This window comes from Balaenoptera physalus (assembly GCF_965194825.1).
Source record: "Balaenoptera physalus genome assembly, chromosome: 3".
NCBI lineage: Eukaryota > Metazoa > Chordata > Mammalia > Artiodactyla > Balaenopteridae > Balaenoptera > Balaenoptera physalus.
Window position 1 is genome coordinate 153,534,488 of NC_138890.1, and position 8,963 is coordinate 153,543,450.

The 8,963-nt window shown below is 33.3% G+C and overlaps 2 long non-coding RNA genes across 2 annotated transcripts in view; one reads left to right on the forward strand and one right to left on the reverse strand.

Annotated features, from left to right (window-relative positions):
- Positions 1-8,963, forward strand: part of LOC309656921 — a 442,326-nt gene that overhangs the window by 192,990 nt on the left and 240,373 nt on the right. The gene's annotated exons all lie outside the window — the stretch shown is intronic.
- LOC309656917 overlaps positions 2,190-8,963 on the reverse strand; it is a 31,451-nt gene continuing 24,677 nt past the window's right edge. Inside the window, exon 2 of the long non-coding RNA XR_014261611.1 lies at positions 2,190-8,945. This is a non-coding gene — a long non-coding RNA (uncharacterized lncRNA). The remainder of the gene's footprint in view (positions 8,946-8,963) is intronic.

Genomic DNA, 8,963 nt, shown 5'->3' on the forward strand with positions numbered 1-8,963 from the left:
GTTGACCCCTTGGCTTCCTCTCTGCAGTTATTGGGGCTCCATTGTTCCAGGTCCATTGTCACTACAACTGTTCTCTGCCCTATTCTACAGTCTCTTTGGGATTAGATACCCAGATCCTGCTACCTCACCAGGGAGGCTGCATTATCTCTTCTTGTTTTCCTCACCAACTGCCAATTGTATGAACGGTCATTTAAAAAAAATTTTTTTAATTGTCCTAAAACATGTTTGCCACTTATTTCCTACTGGCACCATGACTCATACACAGTCTGTTATTTGACCAAAATAATACAAAATAATTGTAAACAATGGCATGATTCTCAGTTTAAACCATCAATAAGTCATTAAAGCATATACTATTCCAAGTGAACCAATAATTGTTTCTTATATGGGAGATAGTTTATTAATGGTAGAAGAATATCAAGCAGGAAAAATGGAGCATTGGCACATAGAATTCATTTGAAAAAATGACTAGAAACCATTTAGATACCCAGGTAAAATGTATTATTAATAATTAGACATTCACTTTCCTACAGATTTTCTTTGCCACTGTCCTGGCTTTTCTCAGAATTAATTCCTAAGCTGTGATCCCAAGAATGTGGAGCACATGAAAGTAAAAGAAGATTAATCAGAAACCAATTTATGTGCATAATTACCTGGAAATTCAAATGATGACTGAAGGATCTCTGCTGCACAATGAAATGCTTTGTCTTTTGAAAGCATTGTTTAAGGATTTGTTAAAATTAACATCTAATATTTTACAACTATAAACATAAAGTAATATCAAACTAGCATTTGTCAAAAAATTAAACAAATAAGTGTAAGTGTGATCTTTTTTTCCTTTGTGTTAACTGTATTTACAAGAGCTAAATGTAGATGGGCTACTTTGGGACACTAAATATAACTGATTCACTCCTTATGTTCTACCTGAAGCACAGTTGTGAGGCTCTCTGACTGACATGTTGATTTCCTCTCAGTAAGGGTGATATAATTAATGTGACCTTTTGATAAGGTGGGAGATATAGGGTGAGACAAGTGCTCTCCAGAGAGCTATTAGCAGCTTCTGAGCAATTTGCTAATAGTAGAGCTACCTGTATTAAAATCATACTGTTAAGAAGATAATTGACAACAATAATAATGAGTATGTACAGGGAAGGGAGAAAGTATAAAGTGAAATAAAACTGTTAATTACTTTAAAAATGAATTTTCAGTGTTAAGTAAACTTTGATCTGGGAACTCTGGCTTTGTAAACACAATGAATAATTTTAATAAGCCTGCAATAAAATGTTGACCTGTCCTGTTGGAAAATTATGTGGCTTTATTTCTACTACAGATAGAATTTTTACTAAAGTTTTTTTTTTTTTTTTAATTTCTGTAAACAGCCAACCCCAGATATAGTAATGTGTATATGTAATGGAGGCAAGAAAAGTTCATACTAAGACATGAGCTCTCTTTACATTCTAAGTCAAAAAAGACCTCCTTATACTCTAGATTATAAAACCTGCCACATGATATACCTGTAAGTTAATCTATCATGATTAACAAAGACTCATGAAACCACGGGTGTGCTTGAAGAATATTTTTCCCAAATGAAAATGATGTGACATAGATTACTGATGCTTTTTCAAGCTATCAGAATTCACCAGTATGCTTACTGGATCATCAGAAGCTCTCTGTTCATACAGACTCCTGTGTTTAGCTGTTATTTTCAATTAATTGTGGTTAACTAACAAGGTCAATTTATTTTTGTAAACTGCAAGACTGTAATGAGAAAAGAATGTTTTAGAAAAATGCGAAGCTGGAGAAGAGAGGAAGATAGAGTGAAACATTATTACTATTATGCTTAGTTTTCTTCAAATGTACTTCTTTTTTTTTTTTTTTTATAGTTTCAGTTTTTTTTTTTTTTTTTTTAATTTATTTATTTATTTATGGCTGTGTTGGGTCTTCGTTTCTGTGCGAGGGCTTTCTCGAGGTGCGGCAAGCGGGGGCCACTCTTCATCGCGGTGCGCGGGCCTCTCACCATCGCGGCCTCTCCTGTTGCGGAGCACAGGCTCCAGATGCACAGGCTCAGTAATTGTGGCTCACGGGCCCAGCCGCTCCGCGGCATGCGGGATCCTCCCAGACCAGGGCTCGAACCCGCATGCCCTGCATTGGCAGGCAGACTCCCAACCACTGCACCACCAGGGAAGCCCCAAATGTACTTCTAATCAAATTTTATCTTTTGGCAGTTCAGGAGAACAAAATAGCCACATTTTCATTTGTTAAGAATAACAACAGTACTAAAGTAACCTGTGTTATCTGATCATGTGGCTGAATATTATTATTATTATTTTTTTATAACACATGCAGAACTGGTCATCTATGTATGAATAGAAATACCATGTTGTTAGGGAAAGGTCACTGGCTTTGGAGTCAGAAGCCTATCTGATGCTGATGCTGGGTAAGTTTATTTTTTTCCATTATAGTTTATTACAAGATATTGAATATAGTTCCCTGTGCTATACAGTAGGACCTTGCTGTTTATCTATTTTAAATATAGTAGTTTGTATCTGCTAATCCCAAACTCTTAATTTATCCCTTCACCCCTTTTCCTCTTTGGTAACCATAAGTTTATTTTCTATGTTTATGAGTCCGTTTCTGTTTTGTAAATAAGTTCTTTTGTATCATTTTTTTTTTTAGAGTCTACATGTAAGTGATATCATATGATATTTATCGTTGTCTGTCTTACTTCACTTAGTATGATAATCTCTAGGTTCATCCATGTTGTTGAAAATGGCATTATTTCATTCTTTTTATGGCTGAGTAATATTCCATTGTGTATATACACAACATCTTTATCCATTCATCTGTTGACGGACACTTAGGTTGCTTCCATGTCTTAGTTGTTGTAAGTAGTGCTGCTGTGAAAATTGGGGTGCATGTATCTTTTCCAATTAGAGTTTTCTCCAGATATACACCCTAGGAGTAGAATTACTGGATTATACAGGAACTCTATTTTCAGTTTTTTAAGGAACCTCCATACTGTTCTCCATAGTGGCCGTACCAATTTACATTCCCACCAACAGTGTAGGAGGGTTCCTTTTTCTCCACAGCCTCTCCAGCATTTTATTTGTAGACTTTTTGGTGATGGTCATTCTGACTGGTGTGAGGTGGTACGTCACTGAAGTTTTGATTTGCATTTCTCTAATAATTAGGGACGTTGAGCATCTTTTCATGTGCCTATTGGCCATCTGCCTGTCTTCTTTGGAGAAATGTCTATTTCTTCTGTCCATTTTTTGATTGGGTTGTTTGTTTTTTTATTGAGTTGTATGAGCTGTTTGTATATTTTGGAAATCAAGCCTTTGCTGGTCCCATCATTTGCAAATATTTTCTCCCAGCCCATAGGTTGTCTTTTCATTTTGTTTATGATTCCCTTTGCTGTGAAAAGGCTTATAAGTTTGATTAGGTCCCATTTGTTTATTTTTGCTTTTTTTTCTATTGCCTTGGTAGACTGACCTAAGAAAACATTGCTCTGATTTATGTCAGAGAATGTTTTGCTTATGTTCTCTTCTAGGAGTTTTATAGTATCATATCTTGTGTTTAAGTCTTTGAGCCATTTTGAGTTTATTTTTGTGTATGGAGTGAGGGTGTATTCTAACTTCATTGATTTACATGTGGTTGCCCAGCTTTCCATATACTGCTTACTGAGGAGACTAACTTTTCTCCATTGTATATTCTTGCCTCCTTTGTCAAAGAGTAATTGATTGTAGGTGTGTGGATTTATTTCTGGGCTCTCTATTCTGTTCCATTGATCCATATGTCTGTTTCTGTGCAAATACCATGCTGTTTTGATTACTGTAGCTTTGTAGTATTGTCTGAAGTCTGGGAGGGTTATGCCTCCAGGTTTGTTCTTTTTTTCTCAGGATAGCTTTGGCAGTTCTGGGTCTTTTATATTATTTTATATAAATTTTAGGGTTATTTGTTCTAGTTCTGTGAAAAATGTCATAGGTAATTTGATTGGGATTGCATTATCCTGTAGAATGCTTTGGGTAATATGGCCATTTTAATTATATTAATTCTTCCAATCCAAGAGCATGCGTTATCTTTCCATTTCTTTCAATCATTTTCAATTTCCTTTATCAATGTTTTATAGTTCTCAGTATATAAGACTTTCACCTCTTTGGTCAGGTTTATTCCTCAGTATTTTAAATTTTTTGATGTGATTTTAAAAAAGATTGTTCTTTTACTTTCCCTTTCTCATGTTTCATTGTTAGTGTAAAGAAATGCAACAGATTTCTGTATGTTAATATTTATCCTGCTACCTTGCTGAATTCATTTATCAGTTCTAGTAGTTTTTGGGTGGAGTCTTTAGGGTTTTATATATAGAGTATCGTGTCATCTGCATATAATGACAATTTTACCTCTTCCCTTCCAATTTGGATAATTTTTATTTCTTTTTCTTATCTGATTGCTGTGGCTAGGACTTCCAAAACTATGTTGAATAGAAATGGTGAGAAGGGCATCCTTGTCCTGTTCCAGATTTTAGTGGGAAGGCTTTCAGTTTTTGATCATTGAGTATTATGTTAGCTGTGGGTTTGTCATTAAAAGCTGTATTATGCTGAGATATGTTCCCTCTATACCCACTTTGGTAAGAATTTTTATATTGAATGGATGTTGAATTTTATCAAATGCTTTTTCTGCATCTGTTGAGATGATCATGTGGTTTTGTCTTTTGTTGATATGGTGTATCAATTGATTGATTTGACTATTCATTTTGAATGATTATTCTTAGCAACCCAACATATTTCTGATTCTTAAGCATATGCACTGTGAATGTTTGTCTGAGACTTTGATTCATTTTTATGTGTATATATATTCTTATGGGGTTTCCAGGTAATTGAGTGACTAACTTTACTTGAACTATTAATCCCTTTTATGTTGTACAGTAAAAAAGTCACCTGATAATGTTCACCAATGTTACTTTGGACAGAAACTAATGATTACTACTTTTGAATTATTATTTTATATTCCCTAAAAGGTAACAAATATATGATTATATTTCACAAGTCAAGAAAAAATATATGCTTTTTGTAGGGTTCCAGACTATAGAATTTAGCAAATTGAATGAATGGATTTAAATTTGAGAATAAACCTAGGGATGGTGCCATAAAAAAACAGAGTTAAGACTGTTTGAGGAATTCATGATTTCATAGTCATGGGTTGTTCCAAGACCACAGGAGCACCAGATTATTAGAAAGTGATACATAATTGACATAACTGGAACATAGAAATAATATTGCTTAATTTACATCTTCCAGAATGTTAAATTACAAAGTTGAGGAAGTTCCAGAACCACTTTAACTTCAAATATCCTATAACTTAGCATGGCTTAGGTATGCTATAGAATTAAAGATATATATCACAAAGTTACTTTGGTGTCATATTCTACACTATTTATGTTTCTTTTAAGCAATATTTTCCTATTCAGTAAGTTTAAAATGACATCTAGGGCAGAACATATGTGATATACCATTTTATATAATGTCAAAAATATTTTTCCATATATTTTTTTATCTTTTTATGGAGTAAGGAAAAAGGAGTATGTTATAAATACACTAATATAAAAATAAATACAATTAAATAGTGCTATTTTATAAAGTAGTTTAGGATATATAAAAACTACTCATTTAAACAAATAGCTTTCTTATACCATTTACAATTTATTTCGGAAATACTGTGACTGCAAACTTATTTTAGAGCTTTCTATAATTATTCTTACTGTTTATCATATAATTTCAAAATGCCTCAGTTGTCCTAATTTGTTCTATTCTTTTGATTCAGTCTGAACTCACCAAAGCTAGATCTTATTACTACCGCAATGTACAAAAACTAGGCCACCTAATAATTTTCTCTAAAGAAGCCCTGGTCAGAAATGGATGATTGCTATACCTGAAACATTTGATTCCCCTTATGTATGCACATATTTTTATTATCAAGAAGAGCAAAAAAGAGAGGAGTAAAAATTAGTTTGCCTTCCTGTGAAATTCACATTTCGTCCCCTACTACATGCTTAAAACAAATTATGATTTCTCAAGTACATCATATTCTATGTGGAATTAATACCCTGGTGAATTGTAACATTTTAATATTTTCATCAAGTTGTTGATTCATCCAAAGCAGAATTTATTTTTATCTGATAAATAATTATAGGTTTCCATAGAAAACAATAAGAAACATATACTAAAAGGTCAACATGATCTGCTTCCTACAGATGTTGGTGCAAAAAAACCCAACCAACCAAACAAAGAAAATACCGTAATTTCTAAAGCTAAACTCAGCACAAAATTATATTTTATTTAAACATGGAAACTTCTGTAAACACTACACTCAGATAACTTGAAATAGAGTTAAAAAGTTATTTAAAGCAGCACCTACTGAATAGCCAAGATATACATTCATATGTGCCAAGAATGAAGAAAGCCAACAGTATAAAAATACTTACTCATATAACATCTGTTACCAGTCAATGTTTCAAGTACTAAAGGTGCATGATAATTAAGACTGATTTTCTAATCAAGAGGAGGTGAACAGTTTATTGGGATAGGTATATTTAAACAAATACAGGGATACGATGTGTTAAAGATAATAATAGATGAGTAAAGTACAATTTCATTGATAATGGAGATTAGGAAACTGAAGAAATTTAATGATTATTATCATTTTTTAGGAGAGAGCATTAGAATCTTAGTCTAGTATTATTACCCCATCATACTAAAATCTTGTTTGGTGGAAAGGGAAAATGCCTTGATTTAATATGTTCCAATATGAAACAGTAAGATTGAGAAGCCAATACAGAATGGAGATTGAGAGCAATGAAACTAAATGTTGTTAGTTTTAAAAGGATTACAATAGATATTGAAGTCATTGAGGAATTGTTTTAAGAAATTACATAAAGTAAGCATATTTGATCTGTGGTTGATTAATATTTTTTAACAGTCATGGTACAACAAAGGCAGAGAGTTATAGTGTCTTTGAGTAGATTAAGATAGATGAGTTATACAGTGTTTATAGAAAAATAAAGTTCTGCTATTTGAGACAAAGATAGATGACTTATTTTGTCCTACCTGCTACTGTGTACTTCTCTCCTGATTCTGCAACTTTCCCTACAGATGTACCAATATTTGAAGAGAAAAAACCTTCCACTAGAGAGAAATCAGGTCCCTTGGTATACTATGGGGTATCTGTGTTCTAAATAATGAGAACAGATAATAAAATTATAAACAAGAAATAAATCCTGAATAAACAAGTAATTTTAGAGTTTGGAATGGATCTTCTCTATGTCATAGCAGGATTTATAATTGAGGAGTAGAGAAAGGTCAGCAAAGAAGCAATGGAATGAGTGCTCACAATTTCCAGTAATGGTCTATGAGATCATAAAACCAACTTTTCCACAGTAAACAAATAAAACTAAAATAGTTTGGTAAAAGGTTTAAAATATTTTAAAGACATTGATAAACTAAAGAGATAGAGAGGAATTGTCAAACTGTACTATAGTAACTTATGTAGAATATGGAAGCCATTTTGATTGCAGGAGTTTATTAAACTTGTCATTAAAAAAGTTTATTTTATATTGGAGTATAGTTGATTTACAATGTTGTGTTAGTTTCAGGTGTACAGCAAAGTGATTCAGTTATACATACACATATATCTATTCTTTTTCAGATTCTTTTCCATATAGGTTATTACAGAGTACTGAGTAGAGTTCCCTGTGCTATATAGTAAGTCCTTGTTGATTATCTATTTTATATATAGTAGTGTGTATATGTTAATCCCAAACTCCTAATTTATCCTTCCACCCACATTTCCCCCCTGGTAACCATAAGTTTGTTTTCTAAGTCTGTGAATCTGTTCTTTTTGAATTATTAAAAAAATGAAACTTGAAGCCAAACACTCCCACAAGATAGTCTAATAGAAGACATCATCTATAATGGGCTCAAAAGAGGTAAATTCTAGATAATCCAGCCTTCACACATATTTGCTGGTTTGTATTATTATTGATTAGGTGGTGCAGGGATAAAAGTATTGAAGTTGATTTAAATTGGTCTTCTCATAGTTTTTCCAGTCATTTGACAGGAAAGTCAATTCCTCTATGCAGTTCAGTCCCTTTATCCTAAGTTTAAAATTATCCTGTTTTTCTCAAGTGCTTTAAGCATCACTATATCAGAGATGACCAGACACAGAAGGAAGAAATGGCATCATGAACAAAGCCAGCAGATGCAAAAGACAACATATTCAAACTCACAAAACTAAAAATATTATAATTACCCAAGAAACAACATAAAACAAATATCCTTACTGTATTAGTTTGCTACGACTGCCATAACATAATATCGTAGGCTGGGTGTCTTAAACAACAGAAACTTATTTTCTTACAGTTCTGGAGGCTGGAAGTCCAAGTAAAGATGCCAGTAGGGTTGGTGACCTCTGACGTCTCTCTCCTTGGCTTGCAGATGGCCACCTTCTTGCTTGTCCTCACATGATTTTTTCCTCAGTGTGTGCACACCTCTGGTATCAATCTGTGTGTCTTAATGCCCTCTTCTTAAGAGGACACCAGCCAGATCGGATTAGAGTCTACCTTACATCAAGACAATAGTCTTGAAGACAAGGCATAGGGCCTGACAAAAACTGGGAATCTGATAAACCCAGAGAAGAATAGGTATAAGTTTGGAAGAAAGCCAGTCTTCCCATAAACGTTTAGTTTGGTTTCACATATTATTGAATTTTCAAGAAAATTAAAACCTGTACACTTTTTAAGAAGCCTACTCACACACCAGTAGCCCTGCAAGGAACTCGGGAAAAACAAACGCCATACCCCTGCAAAAAAATCTTTATATAAGGAAAATATGTTCATCTTAGTTCAAAAATACTTCTCTCAAAAACATTTTAAAGTATCATGTCCTGAACACTGACTAACAATACACACACAC